This window comes from Oncorhynchus clarkii, chromosome 21 (assembly GCF_045791955.1).
Source record: "Oncorhynchus clarkii lewisi isolate Uvic-CL-2024 chromosome 21, UVic_Ocla_1.0, whole genome shotgun sequence".
NCBI classification, from domain to species: Eukaryota; Metazoa; Chordata; class Actinopteri; order Salmoniformes; family Salmonidae; genus Oncorhynchus; species Oncorhynchus clarkii.
Genome location: NC_092167.1, coordinates 48,696,803 through 48,721,504, shown reverse-complemented (window position 1 = coordinate 48,721,504; position 24,702 = coordinate 48,696,803). Strand labels below are relative to the sequence as shown.

The window sequence follows — 24,702 nt, the reverse complement described above, 5'->3', positions numbered from 1 at the left end:
ACTGACAGAAGCAGTCAAAACATTTTCACTTCAGTTTCCACTTCATTGCTAAAGCAAACTGAATAGCAGAGGATGGTTTCGATCCATAAATCACTGGGTTAACTGCCAGGCACACTTCCACTTCATCACTCCACTTTCAGGTACCCCAAAACAATACTTGAATTCACAATACATGGATTAGGAGATCAGTGTCTTAAGCCACTGTGTCTCTCTGTGATCAGCATGACCTATATGGATTGATAGAAGCAGTAATAAAAAAAGAATCACGGAGGGCACAGAGACATGCCCATGAAATTCTGAAATGTAAAAAAAAAATCCCTGTTTACACTTCATTTCTAATAGTAGAATTGGATATCTTCGATCCATCAACCTCTGTGTTATGTGCCCAGCTCTTCTCTTCTGTTTGCACTTCATTGCTCAAAGCAAACTGGATAGCAGAGGATGGTTTCGATCCATAAATCACTTGGTTAACTGCCCTGCACACTTCCACTTCATCCCTCCACTTTCAGGTACCCCAAAACAATACTTGAACTCACAATAAATGGATTAGGCGGTCAGTGTCTTAAGTCACTGTGGAAATGTGTGATCAGCATGACCTATATGAACTGATAGAAGCAGTTGTAAAAAAAAGAATGCATTTCGGAGGGCACAGAGACATGCCCATGAAATTCTCCTTTTTTATCCCAGTTAAATCTTCATTTCTAAAAAGTAAATCGGAAAGCTTCAATCCATCAAACTCTGTGTCACGTGCTGATTTCTATTCCTCCGCATACACCCACCCCAGATGGGACTCGAACCCACAATCCCTGGCTTAGAAGGCCAGTGCCTTATCCATTAGGCCACTGGGGCACTTGCTGAAAATGAACTGGATAGCAGAGAGTGGTTTCTACCGAACGTACACGTGGTTAAAGTAGACATCACGCTTCCGCTTCGCTTCTGTAATCAGCATGACCTGTACAAACTGACAGAAGCAGTCAAAAAATTATCACGGAGGGCACTGAGACATGCCCATGAAATTATGGTTTAATATTTCTGTTTCCACTTCATTGCTAAAGCAAACTGAATAGCAGAGGATGGTTTCGATCCATAAATCACTGGGTTAACTGCCAGGCACACTTCCACTTCATCACTCCACTTTCAGGTACCCCAAAACAATACTTGAATTCACAATACATGGATTAGGAGATCAGTGTCTTAAGCCACTGTGTCTCTCTGTGATCAGCATGACCTATATGGATTGATAGAAGCAGTAATAAAAAAAGAATCACGGAGGGCACAGAGACATGCCCATGAAATTCTGAAATGTAAAAAAAAAATCCCTGTTTACACTTCATTTCTAAAAGTAGAATTGGATATCTTCGATCCATCAACCTCTGTGTTATGTGCCCAGCTCTTCTCTTCTGTTTGCACTTCATTGCTCAAAGCAAACTGGATAGCAGAGGATGGTTTCGATCCCTAAATCACTTGGTTAACTGCCCTGCACACTTCCACTTCATCCCTCCACTTTCAGGTACCCCAAAACAATACTTGAACTCACAATAAATGGATTAGGCGGTCAGTGTCTTAAGTCACTGTGGAAATGTGTGATCAGCATGACCTATATGAACTGATAGAAGCAGTTGTAAAAAAAAATTGCATTTCGGAGGGCACAGAGACATGCCCATGAAATTCTCCTTTTTTATCCCAGTTAAATCTTCATTTCTAAAAAGTAAATCGGAAAGCTTCAATCCATCAAACTCTGTGTCACGTGCTGATTTCTCTTCCTCCGCATACACCCACCCCAGATGGGACTCGAACCCACAATCCCTGGCTTAGAAGGCCAGTGCCTTATCCATTAGGCCACTGGGGCACTTGCTGAAAATGAACTGGATAGCAGAGAGTGGTTTCTACCGAACGTACACGTGGTTAAAGTAGACATCACGCTTCCGCTTCGCTTCTGTAATCAGCATGACCTGTACAAACTGACAGAAGCAGTCAAAACATTTTCATTCAGTTTCCACTTCATTGCTAAAGCAAACTGAATAGCAGAGGATGGTTTCGATCCATAAATCACTGGGTTAACTGCCAGGCACACTTCCACTTCATCACTCCACTTTCAGGTACCCCAAAACAATACTTGAATTCACAATACATGGATTAGGAGATCAGTGTCTTAAGCCACTGTGTCTCTCTGTGATCAGCATGACCTATATGGATTGATAGAAGCAGTAATAAAAAAAGAATCACGGAGGGCACAGAGACATGCCCATGAAATTCTGAAATGTAAAAAAAAAATCCCTGTTTACACTTCATTTCTAAAAGTAGAATTGGATATCTTCGATCCATCAACCTCTGTGTTATGTGCCCAGCTCTTCTCTTCTGTTTGCACTTCATTGCTCAAAGCAAACTGGATAGCAGAGGATGGTTTCGATCCCTAAATCACTTGGTTAACTGCCCTGCACACTTCCACTTCATCCCTCCACTTTCAGGTACCCCAAAACAATACTTGAACTCACAATAAATGGATTAGGCGGTCAGTGTCTTAAGTCACTGTGGAAATGTGTGATCAGCATGAACTATATGAACTGATAGAAGCAGTTGTAAAAAAAAATGCATTTCGGGGGGCACAGAGACATGCCCATGAAATTCTCCTTTTTTATCCCAGTTAAATCTTCATTTCTAAAAAGTAAATCGGAAAGCTTCAATCCATCAAACTCTGTGTCACGTGCTGATTTCTATTCCTCCGCATACACCCACCCCAGATGGGACTCGAACCCACAATCCCTGGCTTAGAAGGCCAGTGCCTTATCCATTAGGCCACTGGGGCACTTGCTGAAAATGAACTGGATAGCAGAGAGTTTTTTCTACCGAACGTACACGTGGTTAAAGTAGACATCACGCTTCCGCTTCGCTTCTGTAATCAGCATGACCTGTACAAACTGACAGAAGCAGTCAAAAAATTATCACGGAGGGCACTGAGACATGCCCATGAAATTATGGTTTAATATTTCTGTTTCCACTTCATTGCTAAAGCAAACTGAATAGCAGAGGATGGTTTCGATCCATAAATCACTGGGTTAACTGCCAGGCACACTTCCACTTCATCACTCCACTTTCAGGTACCCCAAAACAATACTTGAATTCACAATACATGGATTAGGAGATCAGTGTCTTAAGCCACTGTGTCTCTCTGTGATCAGCATGACCTATATGGATTGATAGAAGCAGTAATAAAAAAAAGAATCACGGAGGGCACAGAGACATGCCCATGAAATTCTGAAATGTAAAAAAAAAAATCCCTGTTTACACTTCATTTCTAATAGTAGAATTGGATATCTTCGATCCATCAACCTCTGTGTTATGTGCCCAGCTCTTCTCTTCTGTTTGCACTTCATTGCTAAAGCAAACTGAATAGCAGAGGATGGTTTCGATCCATAAATCACTCGGTTAACTGCCAGGCACACTTCCACTTCATCCCTCCACTTTCAGGTACCCCAAAACAATACTTGAACTCACAATAAATGGATTAGGCGGTCAGTGTCTTAAGTCACTGTGGAAATGTGTGATCAGCATGACCTATATGAATTGATAGAAGCAGTAATAAAAAAAAGAATCACGGAGGGCACAGAGACATGCCCATGAAATTCTCCTTTTTTATCCCAGTTAAATCTTCATTTCTAAAAAGTAAATCGGAAAGCTTCAATCCATCAAACTCTGTGTCACGTGCTGATTTCTATTCCTCCGCATACACCCACCCCAGATGGGACTCGAACCCACAATCCCTGGCTTAGAAGGCCAGTGCCTTATCCATTAGGCCACTGGGGCACTTGCTGAAAATGAACTGGATAGCAGAGAGTGGTTTCTACCGAACGTACACGTGGTTAAAGTAGACATCACGCTTCCGCTTCGCTTCTGTAATCAGCATGACCTGTACAAACTGACAGAAGCAGTCAAAAAATTATCACGGAGGGCACTGAGACATGCCCATGAAATTATGGTTTAATATTTCTGTTTCCACTTCATTGCTAAAGCAAACTGAATAGCAGAGGATGGTTTCGATCCATAAATCACTGGGTTAACTGCCAGGCACACTTCCACTTCATCACTCCACTTTCAGGTACCCCAAAACAATACTTGAATTCACAATACATGGATTAGGAGATCAGTGTCTTAAGCCACTGTGTCTCTCTGTGATCAGCATGACCTATATGGATTGATAGAAGCAGTAATAAAAAAAGAATCACGGAGGGCACAGAGACATGCCCATGAAATTCTGAAATGTAAAAAAAAAATCCCTGTTTACACTTCATTTCTAAAAGTAGAATTGGATATCTTCGATCCATCAACCTCTGTGTTATGTGCCCAGCTCTTCTCTTCTGTTTGCACTTTATTGCTCAAAGCAAACTGGATAGCAGAGGATGGTTTCGATCCCTAAATCACTTGGTTAACTGCCCTGCACACTTCCACTTCATCCCTCCACTTTCAGGTACCCCAAAACAATACTTGAACTCACAATAAATGGATTAGGCGGTCAGTGTCTTAAGTCACTGTGGAAATGTGTGATCAGCATGACCTATATGAACTGATAGAAGCAGTTGTAAAAAAAAATTGCGTTTCGGAGGGCACAGAGACATGCCCATGAAATTCTCCTTTTTTATCCCAGTTAAATCTTCATTTCTAAAAAGTAAATCGGAAAGCTTCAATCCATCAAACTCTGTGTCACGTGCTGATTTCTCTTCCTCCGCATACACCCACCCCAGATGGGACTTGAACCCACAATCCCTGGCTTAGAAGGCCAGTGCCTTATCCATTAGGCCACTGGGGCACTTGCTGAAAATGAACTGGATAGCAGAGAGGGGTTTCTACCGAACGTACACGTGGTTAAAGTAGACATCACGCTTCCGCTTCGCTTCTGTAATCAGCATGACCTGTACAAACTGACAGAAGCAGTCAAAACATTTTCACTTCAGTTTCCACTTCATTGCTAAAGCAAACTGAATAGCAGAGGATGGTTTCGATCCATAAATCACTGGGTTAACTGCCAGGCACACTTCCACTTCATCACTCCACTTTCAGGTACCCCAAAACAATACTTGAATTCACAATACATGGATTAGGAGATCAGTGTCTTAAGCCACTGTGTCTCTCTGTGATCAGCATGACCTATATGGATTGATAGAAGCAGTAATAAAAAAAGAATCACGGAGGGCACAGAGACATGCCCATGAAATTCTGAAATGTAAAAAATAAATCCCTGTTTACACTTCATTTCTAAAAGTAGAATTGGATATCTTCGATCCATCAACCTCTGTGTTATGTGCCCAGCTCTTCTCTTCTGTTTGCACTTCATTGCTCAAAGCAAACTGGATAGCAGAGGATGGTTTCGATCCCTAAATCACTTGGTTAACTGCCCTGCACACTTCCACTTCATCCCTCCACTTTCAGGTACCCCAAAACAATACTTGAACTCACAATAAATGGATTAGGCGGTCAGTGTCTTAAGTCACTGTGGAAATGTGTGATCAGCATGAACTATATGAACTGATAGAAGCAGTTGTAAAAAAAAATGCATTTCGGGGGGCACAGAGACATGCCCATGAAATTCTCCTTTTTTATCCCAGTTAAATCTTCATTTCTAAAAAGTAAATCGGAAAGCTTCAATCCATCAAACTCTGTGTCACGTGCTGATTTCTATTCCTCCGCATACACCCACCCCAGATGGGACTCGAACCCACAATCCCTGGCTTAGAAGGCCAGTGCCTTATCCATTAGGCCACTGGGGCACTTGCTGAAAATGAACTGGATAGCAGAGAGTGGTTTCTACCGAACGTACACGTGGTTAAAGTAGACATCACGCTTCCGCTTCGCTTCTGTAATCAGCATGACCTGTACAAACTGACAGAAGCAGTCAAAAAATTATCACGGAGGGCACTGAGACATGCCCATGAAATTATGGTTTAATATTTCTGTTTCCACTTCATTGCTAAAGCAAACTGAATAGCAGAGGATGGTTTCGATCCATAAATCACTGGGTTAACTGCCAGGCACACTTCCACTTCATCACTCCACTTTCAGGTACCCCAAAACAATACTTGAATTCACAATACATGGATTAGGAGATCAGTGTCTTAAGCCACTGTGTCTCTCTGTGATCAGCATGACCTATATGGATTGATAGAAGCAGTAATAAAAAAAGAATCACGGAGGGCACAGAGACATGCCCATGAAATTCTGAAATGTAAAAAATAAATCCCTGTTTACACTTCATTTCTAATAGTAGAATTGGATATCTTCGATCCATCAACCTCTGTGTTATGTGCCCAGCTCTTCTCTTCTGTTTGCACTTCATTGCTCAAAGCAAACTGGATAGCAGAGGATGGTTTCGATCCCTAAATCACTTGGTTAACTGCCCTGCACACTTCCACTTCATCCCTCCACTTTCAGGTACCCCAAAACAATACTTGAACTCACAATAAATGGATTAGGCGGTCAGTGTCTTAAGTCACTGTGGAAATGTGTGATCAGCATGAACTATATGAACTGATAGAAGCAGTTGTAAAAAAAAATGCATTTCGGGGGGCACAGAGACATGCCCATGAAATTCTCCTTTTTTATCCCAGTTAAATCTTCATTTCTAAAAAGTAAATCGGAAAGCTTCAATCCATCAAACTCTGTGTCACGTGCTGATTTCTATTCCTCCGCATACACCCACCCCAGATGGGACTCGAACCCACAATCCCTGGCTTAGAAGGCCAGTGCCTTATCCATTAGGCCACTGGGGCACTTGCTGAAAATGAACTGGATAGCAGAGAGTGGTTTCTACCGAACGTACACGTGGTTAAAGTAGACATCACGCTTCCGCTTCGCTTCTGTAATCAGCATGACCTGTACAAACTGACAGAAGCAGTCAAAAAATTATCACGGAGGGCACTGAGACATGCCCATGAAATTATGGTTTAATATTTCTGTTTCCACTTCATTGCTAAAGCAAACTGAATAGCAGAGGATGGTTTCGATCCATAAATCACTGGGTTAACTGCCAGGCACACTTCCACTTCATCACTCCACTTTCAGGTACCCCAAAACAATACTTGAATTCACAATACATGGATTAGGAGATCAGTGTCTTAAGCCACTGTGTCTCTCTGTGATCAGCATGACCTATATGGATTGATAGAAGCAGTAATAAAAAAAGAATCACGGAGGGCACAGAGACATGCCCATGAAATTCTGAAATGTAAAAAAAAAATCCCTGTTTACACTTCATTTCTAAAAGTAGAATTGGATATCTTCGATCCATCAACCTCTGTGTTATGTGCCCAGCTCTTCTCTTCTGTTTGCACTTTATTGCTCAAAGCAAACTGGATAGCAGAGGATGGTTTCGATCCCTAAATCACTTGGTTAACTGCCCTGCACACTTCCACTTCATCCCTCCACTTTCAGGTACCCCAAAACAATACTTGAACTCACAATAAATGGATTAGGCGGTCAGTGTCTTAAGTCACTGTGGAAATGTGTGATCAGCATGACCTATATGAACTGATAGAAGCAGTTGTAAAAAAAAATTGCATTTCGGAGGGCACAGAGACATGCCCATGAAATTCTCCTTTTTTATCCCAGTTAAATCTTCATTTCTAAAAAGTAAATCGGAAAGCTTCAATCCATCAAACTCTGTGTCACGTGCTGATTTCTCTTCCTCCGCATACACCCACCCCAGATGGAACCCACAATCCCTGGCTTAGAAGGCCAGTGCCTTATCCATTAGGCCACTGGGGCACTTGCTGAAAATGAACTGGATAGCAGAGAGGGGTTTCTACCGAACGTACACGTGGTTAAAGTAGACATCACGCTTCCGCTTCGCTTCTGTAATCAGCATGACCTGTACAAACTGACAGAAGCAGTCAAAACATTTTCACTTCAGTTTCCACTTCATTGCTAAAGCAAACTGAATAGCAGAGGATGGTTTCGATCCATAAATCACTGGGTTAACTGCCAGGCACACTTCCACTTCATCACTCCACTTTCAGGTACCCCAAAACAATACTTGAATTCACAATACATGGATTAGGAGATCAGTGTCTTAAGCCACTGTGTCTCTCTGTGATCAGCATGACCTATATGAATTGATAGAAGCAGTAATAAAAAAAGAATCACGGAGGGCACAGAGACATGCCCATGAAATTCTGAAATGTAAAAAAAAAATCCCTGTTTACACTTCATTTCTAAAAGTAGAATTGGATATCTTCGATCCATCAACCTCTGTGTTATGTGCCCAGCTCTTCTCTTCTGTTTGCACTTCATTGCTCAAAGCAAACTGGATAGCAGAGGATGGTTTCGATCCCTAAATCACTTGGTTAACTGCCCTGCACACTTCCACTTCATCCCTCCACTTTCAGGTACCCCAAAACAATACTTGAACTCACAATAAATGGATTAGGCGGTCAGTGTCTTAAGTCACTGTGGAAATGTGTGATCAGCATGACCTATATGAACTGATAGAAGCAGTTGTAAAAAAAAATTGCATTTCGGAGGGCACAGAGACATGCCCATGAAATTCTCCTTTTTTATCCCAGTTAAATCTTCATTTCTAAAAAGTAAATCGGAAAGCTTCAATCCATCAAACTCTGTGTCACGTGCTGATCTCTCTTCCTCCGCATACATCCACCCCAGATGGGACTCGAACCCACAATCCCTGGCTTAGAAGGCCAGTGCCTTATCCATTAGGCCACTGGGGCACTTGCTGATAATGAACTGGATAGCAGAGAGTGGTTTCAACCGAACGTACACGTGGTTAAAGTAGACATCACGCTTTCGCTTCGCTTCTGTAACCAGCATGACCTGTACAAACTGACAGAAGCAGTCAAAAAATAATCACGGAGGGTACTGAGACATGCCCATGAAATTATGGTTTAATATTTCTGTTTCCACTTCATTGCTAAAGCAAACTGAATAGCAGAGGATGGTTTCGATCCATAAATCACTGGGTTAACTGCCAGGCACACTTCCACTTCATCACTCCACCATTCAGGTACCCCAAAACAATACTTGAATTCACAATACATGGATTAGGAGATCAGTGTCTTAAGCCACTGTGTCTCTCTGTGATCAGCATGACCTATATGGATTGATAGAAGCAGTAATAAAAAAAGAATCACGGAGGGCACAGAGACATGCCCATGAAATTCTCAAATGTAAAAAAAAAATCCCTGTTTACACTTCATTTCTAAAAGTAGAATTGGATATCTTCGACCCATCAACCTCTGTGTTATGTGCCCAGCTCTTCTCTTCTGTTTGCACTTCATTGCTCAAAGCAAACTGGATAGCAGAGGATGGTTTCGATCCCTAAATCACTTGGTTAACTGCCCTGCACACTTCCACTTCATCCCTCCACTTTCAGGTACCCCAAAACAATACTTGAACTCACAATAAATGGATTAGGCGGTCAGTGTCTTAAGTCACTGTGGAAATGTGTGATCAGCATGACCTATATGAACTGATAGAAGCAGTTGTAAAAAAAATTGCATTTCGGAGGGCACAGAGACATGCCCATGAAATTCTCCTTTTTTATCCCAGTTAAATCTTCATTTCTAAAAATGGAATCGGAAATCTTCAATCCTTCAATCCATCCACTCTGTGTCACGTGCTGATCTCTCGTCCTCCACATACATCCACCCCAGATGGGACTCGAACCCACAATACCTGGCTTAGAAAGCCAGTTCCTTATCCATTAGGCCACTGGGGCACTTGCTGATAATAAACTGGATAGCAGAGAGTTGTTTCAACCGAACGTACACGTGGTTAAAGTAGACATCACGCTTTCGCTTCGCTTCTGTAACCAGCATGACCTGTACAAACTGACAGAAGCAGTCAAAAAATAATCACGGAGGGCACTGAGACATGCCCATGAAATTATGGTTTAATATTTCTGTTTCCACTTCATTGCTAAAGCAAACTGAATAGCAGAGGATGGTTTCGATCCATAAATCACTGGGTTAACTGCCAGGCACACTTCCACTTCATCACTCCACTTTCAGGTACCCCAAAACAATACTTGAATTCACAATACATGGATTAGGAGATCAGTGTCTTAAGCCACTGTGTCTCTCTGTGATCAGCATGACCTATATGGATTGATAGAAGCAGTAATAAAAAAAGAATCACGGAGGGCACAGAGACATGCCCATGAAATTCTCAAATGTAAAAAAAAAATCCCTGTTTACACTTCATTTCTAAAAGTAGAATTGGATATCTTCGATCCATCAACCTCTGTGTTATGTGCCCTCTTCTGTTTGCACTTCATTGCTCAAAGCAAACTGGATAGCAGAGGATGGTTTCGATCCCTAAATCACTTGGTTAACTGCCCTGCACACTTCCACTTCATCCCTCCACTTTCAGGTACCCCAAAACAATACTTGAACTCACAATAAATGGATTAGGCGGTCAGTGTCTTAAGTCACTGTGGAAATGTGTGATCAGCATGACCTATATGAACTGATAGAAGCAGTTGTAAAAAAAAAAATGCATTTCGGGGGGCACAGAGACATGCCCATGAAATTCTCCTTTTTTATCCCAGTTAAATCTTCATTTCTAAAAAGTAAATCAGAAATCTTCAATCCATCAAACTCTGTGTCACGTGCTGATCTCTCGTCCTCCACATACATCCACCCCAGATGGGACTCGAACCCACAATCCCTGGCTTAGAAGGCCAGTGCCTTATCCATTAGGCCACTGGGGCACTTCCTGATAAAGAACTGGATAGCAGAGAGTGGTTTCAACCGAACGTACACGTGGTTAAAGTAGACATCACGCTTTCGCTTCGCTTCTGTAACCAGCATGACCTGTACAAACTGACAGAAGCAGTCAAAACATTTTCACTTCAGTTTCCACTTCATTGCTAAAGCAAACTGAATAGCAGAGGATGGTTTCGATCCATAAATCACTCGGTTAACTGCCAGGCACACTTCCACTTCATCACTCCACTTTCAGGTACCCCAAAACAATACTTGAATTCACAATACATGGATTAGGAGATCAGTATCTTAAGCCACTGTGTCTCTCTGTGATCAGCATGACCTATATGAATTGATAGAAGCAGTAATAAAAAAAGAATCACGGAGGGCACAGAGACATGCCCATGAAATTCTGAAATGTAAAAAAAAAATCCCTGTTTACACTTCATTTCTAAAAGTAGAATTGGATATCTTCGATCCATCAACCTCTGTGTTATGTGCCCAGCTCTTCTCTTCTGTTTGCACTTCATTGCTCAAAGCAAACTGGATAGCAGAGGATGGTTTCGATCCCTAAATCACTTGGTTAACTGCCCTGCACACTTCCACTTCATCCCTCCACTTTCAGGTACCCCAAAACAATACTTGAACTCACAATAAATGGATTAGGCGGTCAGTGTCTTAAGTCACTGTGGAAATGTGTGATCAGCATGAACTATATGAACTGATAGAAGCAGTTGTAAAAAATATTTGCATTTCGGAGGGCACAGAGACATGCCCATGAAATTCTCCTTTTTTATCCCAGTTAAATCTTCATTTCTAAAAATTGAATCGGAAATCTTCAATCCATCAAACTCTGTGTCACGTGCTGATCTCTCGTCCTCCGCATACATCCACCCCAGATGGGACTCGAACCCACAATCCCTGGCTTAGAAGGCCAGTGCCTTATCCATTAGGCCACTGGGGCACTTGCTGATAATGAACTGGATAGCAGAGAGTGGTTTCAACCGAACGTACACGTGGTTAAAGTAGACATCACGCTTTCGCTTCGCTTCTGTAACCAGCATGACCTGTACAAACTGAAAGAAGCAGTCAAAAAAATAATCACGGAGGGCACTGAGACATGCCCATGAAATTATGGTTTAATATTTCTGTTTCCACTTCATTGCTAAAGCAAACTGAATAGCAGAGGATGGTTTCGATCCATAAATCACTGGGTTAACTGCCAGGCACACTTCCACTTCATCACTCCACTTTCAGGTACCCCAAAACAATACTTGAATTCACAATACATGGATTAGGAGATCAGTGTCTTAAGCCACTGTGTCTCTCTGTGATCAGCATGACCTATATGGATTGATAGAAGCAGTAATAAAAAAAGAATCACGGAGGGCACAGAGACATGCCCATGAAATTCTCAAATGTAAAAAAAAAATCCCTGTTTACACTTCATTTCTAAAAGTAGAATTGGATATCTTCGATCCATCAACCTCTGTGTTATGTGCCCAGCTCTTCTCTTCTGTTTGCACTTCATTGCTCAAAGCAAACTGGATAGCAGAGGATGGTTTCGATCCCTAAATCACTTGGTTAACTGCCCTGCACACTTCCACTTCATCCCTCCACTTTCAGGTACCCCAAAACAATACTTGAACTCACAATAAATGGATTAGGCGGTCAGTGTCTTAAGTCACTGTGGAAATATGTGATCAGCATGAACTATATGAACTGATAGAAGCAGTTGTAAAAAAAATTGCATTTTGGAGGGCACAGAGACATGCCCATGAAATTCTCCTTTTTTATCCCAGTTAAATCTCCATTTCTAAAAATTGAATCGGAAATCTTCAATCCATCAAACTCTGTGTCACATGCTGATCTCTCGTCCTCCGCATACATCCACCCCAGATGGGACTCGAACCCACAATCCCTGGCTTAGAAGGCCAGTGCCTTATCCATTAGGCCACTGGGACACTTGCTGATAATGAACTGGATAGCAGAGAGTGGTTTCAACCGAACGTACACGTGGTTAAAGTAGACATCACGCTTTCGCTTCGCTTCAGTAACCAGCATGACCTGTACAAACTGACAGAAGCAGTCAAAAAATAATCACGGAGGGTACTGAGACATGCCCATGAAATTATGGTTTAATATTTCTGTTTCCACTTCATTGCTAAAGCAAACTGAATAGCAGAGGATGGTTTCGATCCATAAATCACTGGGTTAACTGCCAGGCACACTTCCACTTCATCACTCCACTTTCAGGTACCCCAAAACAATACTTGAATTCACAATACATGGATTAGGAGATCAGTGTCTTAAGCCACTGTGTCTCTCTGTGATCAGCATGACCTATATGGATTGATAGAAGCAGTAATAAAAAAAGAATCACGGAGGGCACAGAGACATGCCCATGAAATTCTCAAATGTAAAAAAAAAATCCCTGTTTACACTTCATTTCTAAAAGTAGAATTGGATAGCTTCGATCCATCAACCTCTGTGTTATGTGCCCAGCTCTTCTCTTCTGTTTGCACTTCATTGCTCAAAGCAAACTGGATAGCAGAGGATGGTTTCGATCCCTAAATCACTTGGTTAACTGCCCTGCACACTTCCACTTCATCCCTCCACTTTCAGGTACCCCAAAACAATACTTGAACTCACAATAAATGGATTAGGCGGTCAGTGTCTTAAGTCACTGTGGAAATGTGTGATCAGCATGACCTATATGAACTGATAGAAGCAGTTGTAAAAAAAAATTGCTTTTCGGAGGGCACAGAGACATGTCCATGAAATTCTCCTTTTTTATCCCAGTTAAATCTTCATTTCTAAAAATTGAATCGGAAATCTTCAATCCATCAAACTCTGTGTCACGTGCTGATCTCTCGTCCTCCACATACATCCACCCCAGATGGGACTCGAACCCTCAATCCCTGGCTTAGAAGGCCAGTGCCTTATCCATTAGGCCACTGGGGCACTTGCTGATAATGAACTGGATAGCAGAGAGTGGTTTCAACCGAACGTACACGTGGTTAAAGTAGACATCACGTTTTCGCTTCGCTTCTGTAACCAGCATGACCTGTACAAACTGACAGAAGCAGTCAAAAAATAATCACGGAGGGTACTGAGACATGCCCATGAAATTATGGTTTAATATTTCTGTTTCCACTTCATTGCTAAAGCAAACTGAATAGCAGAGGATGGTTTCGATCCATAAATCACTGGGTTAACTGCCAGGCACACTTCCACTTCATCACTCCACCCTTCAGGTACCCCAAAACAATACTTGAATTCACAATACATGGATTAGGAGATCAGTGTCTTAAGCCACTGTGTCTCTCTGTGATCAGCATGACCTATATGGATTGATAGAAGCAGTAATAAAAAAAGAATCACGGAGGGCACAGAGACATGCCCATGAAATTCTCAAATGTAAAAAAAAAATCCCTGTTTACACTTCATTTCTAAAAGTAGAATTGGATATCTTCGATCCATCAACCTCTGTGTTATGTGCCCAGCTCTTCTCTTCTGTTTGCACTTCATTGCTCAAAGCAAACTGGATAGCAGAGGATGGTTTCGATCCCTAAATCACTTGGTTAACTGCCCTGCACACTTCCACTTCATCCCTCCACTTTCAGGTACCCCAAAACAATACTTGAACTCACAATAAATGGATTAGGCGGTCAGTGTCTTAAGTCACTGTGGAAATGTGTGATCAGCATGACCTATATGAACTGATAGAAGCAGTTGTAAAAAAAATTGCATTTCGGAGGGCACAGAGACATGCCCATGAAATTCTCCTTTTTTATCCCAGTTAAATCTTCATTTCTAAAAAGTAAATCGGAAAGCTTCAATCCATCAAACTCTTATCACGTGCTGATCTCTCTTCCTCCGCATACATCCAGCCCAGATGGGACTCGAACCCACAATCCCTGGCTTAGAAGGCCAGTGCCTTATCCATTAGGCCACTGGGGCACTTGCTGAAATTGAACTGGATAGCAGAGAGTGGTTTCTACCGAACGTACACGTGGTTAAAGTAGACATCACGCTTCCGCTTCGCTTCTGTAATCAGCATGACCTGTACAAACTGACAGAAGCAGTCAAAAAATTATCACGGAGGGCACTGAGACATGCCCATGAAATTATGGTTTAATATTTCTGTTTCCACTTCATTGCTAAAGCAAACTGAATAGCAGAGGATGGTTTCGATCCATAAATCACTGGGTTAACTGCCAGGCACACTTCCACTTCATCACTCCACTTTCAGGTACCCCAAAACAATACTTGAATTCACAATACATGGATTAGGAGATCAGTGTCTTAAGCCACTGTGTCTCTCTGTGATCAGCATGACCTATATGGATTGATAGAAGCAGTAATAAAAAAAGAATCACGGAGGGCACAGAGACATGCCCATGAAATTCTCAAATGTAAAAAAAAAATCCCTGTTTACACTTCATTTCTAAAAGTAGAATTGGATATCTTCGATCCATCAACCTCTGTGTTATGTGCCCAGCTCTTCTCTTCTGTTTGCACTTCATTGCTCAAAGCAAACTGGATAGCAGAGGATGGTTTCGATCCCTAAATCACTTGGTTAACTGCCCTGCACACTTCCACTTCATCCCTCCACTTTCAGGTACCCCAAAACAATACTTGAACTCACAATAAATGGATTAGGCGGTCAGTGTCTTAAGTCACTGTGGAAATGTGTGATCAGCATGACCTATATGAACTGATAGAAGCAGTTGTAAAAAAAAATTGCATTTCGGAGGGCACAGAGACATGCCCATGAAATTCTCCTTTTTTATCCCAGTAAAATCTTCATTTCTAAAAAGTAAATCGGAAAGCTTCAATCCATCAAACTCTGTGTCACGTGCTGATCTCTCTTCCTCCGCATACACCCACCCCAGATGGGACTCGAACCCACAATCCCTGGCTTAGAAGGCCAGTGCCTTATCCATTAGGCCACTGGGGCACTTGCTGAAATTGAACTGGATAGCAGAGAGTGGTTTCTACCGAACGTACACGTGGTTAAAGTAGACATCACGCTTCCGCTTCGCTTCTGTAATCAGCATGACCTGTACAAACTGACAGAAGCAGTCAAAACATTTTCACTTCAGTTTCCACTTCATTGCTAAAGCAAACTGAATAGCAGAGGATGGTTTCGATCCATAAATCACTGGGTTAACTGCCAGGCACACTTCCACTTCATCACTCCACTTTCAGGTACCCCAAAACAATACTTGAATTCACAATACATGGATTAGGAGATCAGTGTCTTAAGCCACTGTGTCTCTCTGTGATCAGCATGACCTATATGGATTGATAGAAGCAGTAATAAAAAAAGAATCACGGAGGGCACAGAGACATGCCCATGAAATTCTCAAATGTAAAAAAAAAATCCCTGTTTACACTTCATTTCTAAAAGTAGAATTGGATAGCTTCGATCCATCAACCTCTGTGTTATGTGCCCAGCTCTTCTCTTCTGTTTGCACTTCATTGCTCAAAGCAAACTGGATAGCAGAGGATGGTTTCGATCCCTAAATCACTTGGTTAACTGCCCTGCACACTTCCACTTCATCCCTCCACTTTCAGGTACCCCAAAACAATACTTGAACTCACAATAAATGGATTAGGCGGTCAGTGTCTTAAGTCACTGTGGAAATGTGTGATCAGCATGACCTATATGAACTGATAGAAGCAGTTGTAAAAAAAAATTGCTTTTCGGAGGGCACAGAGACATGTCCATGAAATTCTCCTTTTTTATCCCAGTTAAATCTTCATTTCTAAAAATTGAATCGGAAATCTTCAATCCATCAAACTCTGTGTCACGTGCTGATCTCTCGTCCCTTTCCACTTCATTGCTAAAGCAAACTGAATAGCAGAGGATGGTTTCGATCCATAAATCACTGGGTTAACTGCCAGGCACACTTCCACTTCATCACTCCACTTTCAGGTACCCCAAAACAATACTTGAATTCACAATACATGGATTAGGAGATCAGTGTCTTAAGCCACTGTGTCTCTCTGTGATCAGCATGACCTATATGGATTGATAGCAGAGCAGTAATCGAAAAAAAGAATCACGGAGGGCACAGAGACATGCCCATGAAATTCAGGTACCCCAAAACAATACTTGAATTCACAATACATGGATTAGGAGATCAGTGTCTTAAGCCACTGTGTCTCTCTGTGATCAGCATGACCTATATGGATTGATAGAAGCAGTAATAAAAAAAGAATCACGGAGGGCACAGAGACATGCCCATGAAATTCTCAAATGTAAAAAAAAAATCCCTGTTTACACTTCATTTCTAAAAGTAGAATTGGATATCTTCGATCCATCAACCTCTGTGTTATGTGCCCAGCTCTTCTCTTCTGTTTGCACTTCATTGCTCAAAGCAAACTGGATAGCAGAGGATGGTTTCGATCCCTAAATCACTTGGTTAACTGCCCTGCACACTTCCACTTCATCCCTCCACTTTCAGGTACCCCAAAACAATACTTGAACTCACAATAAATGGATTAGGCGGTCAGTGTCTTAAGTCACTGTGGAAATGTGTGATCAGCATGACCTATATGAACTGATAGAAGCAGTTGTAAAAAAAAATTGCATTTCGGAGGGCACAGAGACATGCCCATGAAATTCTCCTTTTTTATCCCAGTAAAATCTTCATTTCTAAAAAGTAAATCGGAAAGCTTCAATCCATCAAACTCTGTGTCACGTGCTGATCTCTCTTCCTCCGCATACACCCACCCCAGATGGGACTCGAACCCACAATCCCTGGCTTAGAAGGCCAGTGCCTTATCCATTAGGCCACTGGGGCACTTGCTGAAATTGAACTGGATAGCAGAGAGTGGTTTCTACCGAACGTACACGTGGTTAAAGTAGACATCACGCTTCCGCTTCGCTTCTGTAATCAGCATGACCTGTACAAACTGACAGAAGCAGTCAAAACATTTTCACTTCAGTTTCCACTTCATTGCTAAAGCAAACTGAATAGCAGAGGATGGTTTCGATCCATAAATCACTGGGTTAACTGCCAGGCACACTTCCACTTCATCACTCCACTTTCAGGTACCCCAAAACAATACTTGAATTCACAATACATGGATTAGGAGATCAGTGTCTTAAGCCACTGTGTCTCTCTGTGATCAGCATGACCTATATGGATTGATAGAAGCAGTAATAAAAAAAGAATCACGGAGGGCACAGAGACATGCCCATGAAATTCTCAAATGTAAAAAAAAAATCCCTGTTTACACTTCATTTCTAAAAGTAGAATTGGATATCTTCGATCCATCAACCTCTGTGTTATGTGCCCAGCTCTTCTCTTCTGTTTGCACTTCATTGCTCAAAGCAAACTGGATAGCAGAGGATGGTTTCGATCCCTAAATCACTTGGTTAACTGCCCTGCACACTTCCACTTCATCCCTCCACTTTCAGGTACCCCAAAACAATACTTGAACTCACAATAAATGGATTAGGCGGTCAGTGTCTTAAGTCACTGTGGAAATGTGTGATCAGCATGACCTATATGAACTGATAGAAGCAGTTGTAAAAAAAAATTGCATTTCGGAGGGCACAGAGACATGCCCATGAAATTCTCCTTTTTTATCCCAGTAAAATCTTCATTTCTAAAAAGTAAATCGGAAAGCTTCAATCCATCAAACTCTGTGTCACGTGCTGATCTCTCTTCCTCCGCATACACCCACCCCAGATGGGACTCGAACCCACAATCCCTGGCTTAGAAGGCCAGTGCCTTATCCATTAGGCCACTGGGGCACTTGCTGAAATTGAACTGGATAGCAGAGAGTGGTTTCTACCGAACGTACACGTGGTTAAAGTAGACATCACGCTTCCGCTTCGCTTCTGTAATCAGCATGACCTGTACAAACTGACAGAAGCAGTCAAAACATTTTCACTTCAGTTTCCACTTCATTGCTAAAGCAAACTGAATAGCAGAGGATGGTTTCGATCCATAAATCACTGGGTTAACTGCCAGGCACACTTCCACTTCATCACTCCACTTTCAGGTACCCCAAAACAATACTTGAATTCACAATACATGGATTAGGAGATCAGTGTCTTAAGCCACTGTGTCTCTCTGTGATCAGCATGACCTATATGGATTGATAGAAGCAGTAATAAAAAAAGAATCACGGAGGGCACAGAGACATGCCCATGAAATTCTCAAATGTAAAAAAAAAATCCCTGTTTACACTTCATTTCTAAAAGTAGAATTGGATAGCTTCGATCCATCAACCTCTGTGTTATGTGCCCAGCTCTTCTCTTCTGTTTGCACTTCATTGCTCAAAGCAAACTGGATAGCAGAGGATGGTTTCGATCCCTAAATCACTTGGTTAACTGCCCTGCACACTTCCACTTCATCCCTCCACTTTCAGGTACCCCAAAACAATACTTGAACTCACAATAAATGGATTAGGCGGTCAGTGTCTTAAGTCACTGTGGAAATGTGTGATCAGCATGACCTATATGAACTGATAGAAGCAGTTGTAAAAAAAAATTGCTTTTCGGAGGGCACAGAGACATGTCCATGAAATTCTCCTTTTTTATCCCAGTTAAATCTTCATTTCTAAAAATTGAATCGGAAATCTTCAATCCATCAAACTCTGTGTCACGTGCTGATCTCTCGTCCTCCACATACATCCACCCCAGATGGGACTCGAACCCACAATCCCTGGCTTAGAAGGCCAGTGCCTTATCCATTAGGCCACTGGGGCACTTGCTGATAATGAACTGGATAGCAGAGAGTGGTTTCAACCGAACGTACACGTGGTTAAAGTAGACATCACGCTTTCGCTTCGCTTCTGTAACCAGCATGACCTGTACAAACTGACAGAAGCAGTCAAAAAATAATCACGGAGGGTACTGAGACATGCCCATGAAATTATGGTTTAATATTTCTGTTTCCACTTCATTGCTAAAGCAAACTGAATAGCAGAGGATGGTTTCGATCCATAAATCACTGGGTTAACTGCCAGGCACACTTCCACTTCATCACTCCACCCTTCAGGTACCCCAAAACAATACTTGAATTCACAATACATGGATTAGGAGATCAGTGTCTTAAGCCACTGTGTCTCTCTGTGATCAGCATGACCTATATGGATTGATAGAAGCAGTAATAAGCAGTTGTAAAAAAAAATTGCTTTTCGGAGGGCACAGAGACATGTCCATGAAATTCTCCTTTTTTATCCCAGTTAAATCTTCATTTCTAAAAATTGAATCGGAAATCTTCAATCCATCAAACTCTGTGTCACGTGCTGATCTCTCGTCCTCCACATACATCCACCCCAGATGGGACTCGAACCCACAATCCCTGGCTTAGAAGGCCAGTGCCTTATCCATTAGACCACTGGGGCACTTGCTGATAATGAACTGGATAGCAGAGAGTGGTTTCAACCGAACGTACACGTGGTTAAAGTAGACATCACGCTTTCGCTTCGCTTCTGTAACCAGCATGACCTGTACAAACTGACAGAAGCAGTCAAAAAATAATCACGGAGGGTACTGAGACATGCCCATGAAATTATGGTTTAATATTTCTGTTTCCACTTCATTGCTAAAGCAAACTGAATAGCAGAGGATGGTTTCGATCCATAAATCACTGGGTTAACTGCCAGGCACACTTCCACTTCATCACTCCACCCTTCAGGTACCCCAAAACAATACTTGAATTCACAATACATGGATTAGGAGATCAGTGTCTTAAGCCACTGTGTCTCTCTGTGATCAGCATGACCTATATGGATTGATAGAAGCAGTAATAAAAAAAGAATCACGGAGGGCACAGAGACATGCCCATGAAATTCTGAAATGTAAAAAAAAAATCCCTGTTTACACTTCATTTCTAAAAGTAGAATTGGATATCTTCGATCCATCAACCTCTGTGTTATGTGCCCAGCTCTTCTCTTCTGTTTGCACTTCATTGCTCAAAGCAAACTGGATAGCAGAGGATGGTTTCGATCCCTAAATCACTTGGTTAACTGCCCTGCACACTTCCACTTCATCCCTCCACTTTCAGGTACCCCAAAACAATACTTGAACTCACAATAAATGGATTAGGCGGTCAGTGTCTTAAGTCACTGTGGAAATGTGTGATCAGCATGACCTATATGAACTGATAGAAGCAGTTGTCAAAAAAATTGCATTTCGGAGGGCACAGAGACATGCACATGAAATTCTCCTTTTTTATCCCAGTTAAATCTTCATTTCTAAAAAGTAAATCGGAAAGCTTCAATCCATCAAACTCTTATCACGTGCTGATCTCTCTTCCTCCGCATACATCCAGCCCAGATGGGACTCGAACCCACAATCCCTGGCTTAGAAGGCCAGTGCCTTATCCATTAGGCCACTGGGGCACTTGCTGAAATTGAACTGGATAGCAGAGAGTGGTTTCTACCGAACGTACACGTGGTTAAAGTAGACATCACGCTTCCGCTTCGCTTCTGTAATCAGCATGACCTGTACAAACTGACAGAAGCAGTCAAAAAATTATCACGGAGGGCACTGAGACATGCCCATGAAATTATGGTTTAATATTTCTGTTTCCACTTCATTGCTAAAGCAAACTGAATAGCAGAGGATGGTTTCGATCCATAAATCACTGGGTTAACTGCCAGGCACACTTCCACTTCATCACTCCACTTTCAGGTACCCCAAAACAATACTTGAATTCACAATACATGGATTAGGAGATCAGTGTCTTAAGCCACTGTGTCTCTCTGTGATCAGCATGACCTATATGGATTGATAGAAGCAGTAATAAAAAAAGAATCACGGAGGGCACAGAGACATGCCCATGAAATTCTGAAATGTAAAAAAAAAATCCCTGTTTACACTTCATTTCTAAAAGTAGAATTGGATATCTTCGATCCATCAACCTCTGTGTTATGTGCCCAGCTCTTCTCTTCTGTTTGCACTTCATTGCTCAAAGCAAACTGGATAGCAGAGGATGGTTTCGATCCCTAAATCACTTGGTTAACTGCCCTGCACACTTCCACTTCATCCCTCCACTTTCAGGTACCCCAAAACAATACTTGAACTCACAATAAATGGATTAGGCGGTCAGTGTCTTAAGTCACTGTGGAAATGTGTGATCAGCATGACCTATATGAACTGATAGAAGCAGTTGTAAAAAAAAATTGCATTTCGGAGGGCACAGAGACATGACCATGAAATTCTCCTTTTTTATCCCAGTAAAATCTTCATTTCTAAAAAGTAAATCGGAAAGCTTCAATCCATCAAACTCTGTGTCACGTGCTGATCTCTCTTCCTCCGCATACACCCACCCCAGATGGGACTCGAACCCACAATCGCTGGCTTAGAAGGCCAGTGCCTTATCCATTAGGCCACTGGGGCACTTGCTGAAATTGAACTGGATAGCAGAGAGTGGTTTCTACCGAACGTACACGTGGTTAAAGTAGACATCACGCTTCCGCTTCGCTTCTGTAATCAGCATGACCTGTACAAACTGACAGAAGCAGTCAAAAAAGAATCACGGAGGGCACAGAGACATGCCCATGAAATTCTCAAATGTAAAAAAAAAATCCCTGTTTACACTTCATTTCTAAAAGTAGAATTGGATAGCTTCGATCCATCAACCTCTGTGTTATGTGCCCAGCTCTTCTCTTCTGTTTGCACTTCATTGCTCAAAGCAAACTGGATAGCAGAGGATGGTTTCGATCCCTAAATCACTTGGTTAACTGCCCTGCACACTTCCACTTCATCCCTCCACTTTCAGGTACCCCAAAACAATACTTGAACTCACAATAAATGGATTAGGCGGTCAGTGTCTTAAGTCACTGTGGAAATGTGTGATCAGCATGACCTATATGAACTGATAGAAGCAGTTGTAAAAAAAAATTGCTTTTCGGAGGGCACAGAGACATGTCCATGAAATTCTCCTTTTTTATCCCAGTTAAATCTTCATTTCTAAAAATTGAATCGGAAATCTTCAATCCATCAAACTCTGTGTCACGTGCTGATCTCTCGTCCTCCACATACATCCACCCCAGATGGGACTCGAACCCACAATCCCTGGCTTAGAAGGCCAGTGCCTTATCCATTAGGCCACTGGGGCACTTGCTGATAATGAACTGGATAGCAGAGAGTGGTTTCAACCGAACGTACACGTGGTTAAAGTAGACATCACGCTTTCGCATCGCTTCTGTAACCAGCATGACCTGTACAAACTGACAGAAGCAGTCAAAAAATAATCACGGAGGGTACTGAGACATGCCCATGAAATTATGGTTTAATATTTCTGTTTCCACTTCATTGCTAAAGCAAACTGAATAGCAGAGGATGGTTTCGATCCATAAATCACTGGGTTAACTGCCAGGCACACTTCCACTTCATCACTCCACCCTTCAGGTACCCCAAAACAATACTTGAATTCACAATACATGGATTAGGAGATCAGTGTCTTAAGCCACTGTGTCTCTCTGTGATCAGCATGACCTATATGGATTGATAGAAGCAGTAATAAAAAAAGAATCACGGAGGGCACAGAGACATGCCCATGAAATTCTGAAATGTAAAAAAAAAATCCCTGTTTACACTTCATTTCTAAAAGTAGAATTGGATATCTTCGATCCATCAACCTCTGTGTTATGTGCCCAGCTCTTCTCTTCTGTTTGCACTTCATTGCTCAAAGCAAACTGGATAGCAGAGGATGGTTTCGATCCCTAAATCACTTGGTTAACTGCCCTGCACACTTCCACTTCATCCCTCCACTTTCAGGTACCCCAAAACAATACTTGAACTCACAATAAATGGATTAGGCGGTCAGTGTCTTAAGTCACTGTGGAAATGTGTGATCAGCATGACCTATATGAACTGATAGAAGCAGTTGTAAAAAAAAATTGCATTTCGGAGGGCACAGAGACATGCCCATGAAATTCTCCTTTTTTATCCCAGTAAAATCTTCATTTCTAAAAAGTAAATCGGAAAGCTTCAATCCATCAAACTCTTATCACGTGCTGATCTCTCTTCCTCCGCATACACCCACCCCAGATGGGACTCGAACCCACAATCCCTGGCTTAGAAGGCCAGTGCCTTATCCATTAGGCCACTGGGGCACTTGCTGAAATTGAACTGGATAGCAGAGAGTGGTTTCTACCGAACGTACACGTGGTTAAAGTAGACATCACGCTTCCGCTTCGCTTCTGTAATCAGCATGACCTGTACAAACTGACAGAAGCAGTCAAAAAATTATCACGGAGGGCACTGAGACATGCCCATGAAATTATGGTTTAATATTTCTGTTTCCACTTCATTGCTAAAGCAAACTGAATAGCAGAGGATGGTTTCGATCCATAAATCACTGGGTTAACTGCCAGGCACACTTCCACTTCATCACTCCACTTTCAGGTACCCCAAAACAATACTTGAATTCACAATACATGGATTAGGAGATCAGTGTCTTAAGCCACTGTGTCTCTCTGTGATCAGCATGACCTATATGGATTGATAGAAGCAGTAATAAAAAAAGAATCACGGAGGGCACAGAGACATGCCCATGAAATTCTCAAATGTAAAAAAAAAATCCCTGTTTACACTTCATTTCTAAAAGTAGAATTGGATAGCTTCGATCCATCAACCTCTGTGTTATGTGCCCAGCTCTTCTCTTCTGTTTGCACTTCATTGCTCAAAGCAAACTGGATAGCAGAGGATGGTTTCGATCCCTAAATCACTTGGTTAACTGCCCTGCACACTTCCACTTCATCCCTCCACTTTCAGGTACCCCAAAACAATACTTGAACTCACAATAAATGGATTAGGCGGTCAGTGTCTTAAGTCACTGTGGAAATGTGTGATCAGCATGACCTATATGAACTGATAGAAGCAGTTGTAAAAAAAAAATGCATTTCGGAGGGCACAGAGACATGCCCATGAAATTCTCCTTTTTTATCCCAGTAAAATCTTCATTTCTAAAAAGTAAATCGGAAAGCTTCAATCCATCAAACTCTGTGTCAC

The 24,702-nt window shown here is 41.9% G+C and overlaps 22 non-coding genes across 22 annotated transcripts; all 22 read right to left on the bottom strand.

The window, feature by feature from the left end:
• Positions 1-776: 776 nt before the first annotated feature.
• On the bottom strand, positions 777-849 carry trnar-ucu (transfer RNA arginine (anticodon UCU)). Its single transcript has one exon. It is a non-coding gene; the product is annotated as a tRNA-Arg (tRNA).
• Positions 850-1,776: 927 nt separating this feature from the next.
• trnar-ucu (transfer RNA arginine (anticodon UCU)) lies at positions 1,777-1,849 on the bottom strand. Its single transcript has one exon. It is a non-coding gene; the product is annotated as a tRNA-Arg (tRNA).
• Positions 1,850-2,733: 884 nt separating this feature from the next.
• trnar-ucu (transfer RNA arginine (anticodon UCU)) lies at positions 2,734-2,806 on the bottom strand. The gene has a single exon. It is a non-coding gene; the product is annotated as a tRNA-Arg (tRNA).
• Positions 2,807-3,731: 925 nt separating this feature from the next.
• Positions 3,732-3,804, bottom strand: trnar-ucu (transfer RNA arginine (anticodon UCU)). Its single transcript has one exon. It is a non-coding gene; the product is annotated as a tRNA-Arg (tRNA).
• Positions 3,805-4,731: 927 nt separating this feature from the next.
• trnar-ucu (transfer RNA arginine (anticodon UCU)) lies at positions 4,732-4,804 on the bottom strand. Its single transcript has one exon. It is a non-coding gene; the product is annotated as a tRNA-Arg (tRNA).
• An 885-nt stretch (positions 4,805-5,689) lies between these two features.
• Positions 5,690-5,762, bottom strand: trnar-ucu (transfer RNA arginine (anticodon UCU)). Its single transcript has one exon. It is a non-coding gene; the product is annotated as a tRNA-Arg (tRNA).
• Positions 5,763-6,688: 926 nt separating this feature from the next.
• On the bottom strand, positions 6,689-6,761 carry trnar-ucu (transfer RNA arginine (anticodon UCU)). Its single transcript has one exon. It is a non-coding gene; the product is annotated as a tRNA-Arg (tRNA).
• Positions 6,762-8,641: 1,880 nt separating this feature from the next.
• On the bottom strand, positions 8,642-8,714 carry trnar-ucu (transfer RNA arginine (anticodon UCU)). Its single transcript has one exon. It is a non-coding gene; the product is annotated as a tRNA-Arg (tRNA).
• A 1,927-nt stretch (positions 8,715-10,641) lies between these two features.
• trnar-ucu (transfer RNA arginine (anticodon UCU)) lies at positions 10,642-10,714 on the bottom strand. The gene has a single exon. It is a non-coding gene; the product is annotated as a tRNA-Arg (tRNA).
• Positions 10,715-11,600: 886 nt separating this feature from the next.
• trnar-ucu (transfer RNA arginine (anticodon UCU)) lies at positions 11,601-11,673 on the bottom strand. The gene has a single exon. It is a non-coding gene; the product is annotated as a tRNA-Arg (tRNA).
• A 927-nt stretch (positions 11,674-12,600) lies between these two features.
• trnar-ucu (transfer RNA arginine (anticodon UCU)) lies at positions 12,601-12,673 on the bottom strand. Its single transcript has one exon. It is a non-coding gene; the product is annotated as a tRNA-Arg (tRNA).
• Positions 12,674-13,600: 927 nt separating this feature from the next.
• Positions 13,601-13,673, bottom strand: trnar-ucu (transfer RNA arginine (anticodon UCU)). The gene has a single exon. It is a non-coding gene; the product is annotated as a tRNA-Arg (tRNA).
• A 926-nt stretch (positions 13,674-14,599) lies between these two features.
• trnar-ucu (transfer RNA arginine (anticodon UCU)) lies at positions 14,600-14,672 on the bottom strand. Its single transcript has one exon. It is a non-coding gene; the product is annotated as a tRNA-Arg (tRNA).
• Positions 14,673-15,599: 927 nt separating this feature from the next.
• Positions 15,600-15,672, bottom strand: trnar-ucu (transfer RNA arginine (anticodon UCU)). The gene has a single exon. It is a non-coding gene; the product is annotated as a tRNA-Arg (tRNA).
• Positions 15,673-17,451: 1,779 nt separating this feature from the next.
• Positions 17,452-17,524, bottom strand: trnar-ucu (transfer RNA arginine (anticodon UCU)). Its single transcript has one exon. It is a non-coding gene; the product is annotated as a tRNA-Arg (tRNA).
• Positions 17,525-18,410: 886 nt separating this feature from the next.
• Positions 18,411-18,483, bottom strand: trnar-ucu (transfer RNA arginine (anticodon UCU)). The gene has a single exon. It is a non-coding gene; the product is annotated as a tRNA-Arg (tRNA).
• Positions 18,484-19,369: 886 nt separating this feature from the next.
• trnar-ucu (transfer RNA arginine (anticodon UCU)) lies at positions 19,370-19,442 on the bottom strand. Its single transcript has one exon. It is a non-coding gene; the product is annotated as a tRNA-Arg (tRNA).
• A 569-nt stretch (positions 19,443-20,011) lies between these two features.
• On the bottom strand, positions 20,012-20,084 carry trnar-ucu (transfer RNA arginine (anticodon UCU)). Its single transcript has one exon. It is a non-coding gene; the product is annotated as a tRNA-Arg (tRNA).
• A 926-nt stretch (positions 20,085-21,010) lies between these two features.
• On the bottom strand, positions 21,011-21,083 carry trnar-ucu (transfer RNA arginine (anticodon UCU)). Its single transcript has one exon. It is a non-coding gene; the product is annotated as a tRNA-Arg (tRNA).
• A 927-nt stretch (positions 21,084-22,010) lies between these two features.
• On the bottom strand, positions 22,011-22,083 carry trnar-ucu (transfer RNA arginine (anticodon UCU)). Its single transcript has one exon. It is a non-coding gene; the product is annotated as a tRNA-Arg (tRNA).
• A 648-nt stretch (positions 22,084-22,731) lies between these two features.
• Positions 22,732-22,804, bottom strand: trnar-ucu (transfer RNA arginine (anticodon UCU)). Its single transcript has one exon. It is a non-coding gene; the product is annotated as a tRNA-Arg (tRNA).
• A 927-nt stretch (positions 22,805-23,731) lies between these two features.
• On the bottom strand, positions 23,732-23,804 carry trnar-ucu (transfer RNA arginine (anticodon UCU)). The gene has a single exon. It is a non-coding gene; the product is annotated as a tRNA-Arg (tRNA).
• Positions 23,805-24,702: the final 898 nt, after the last annotated feature.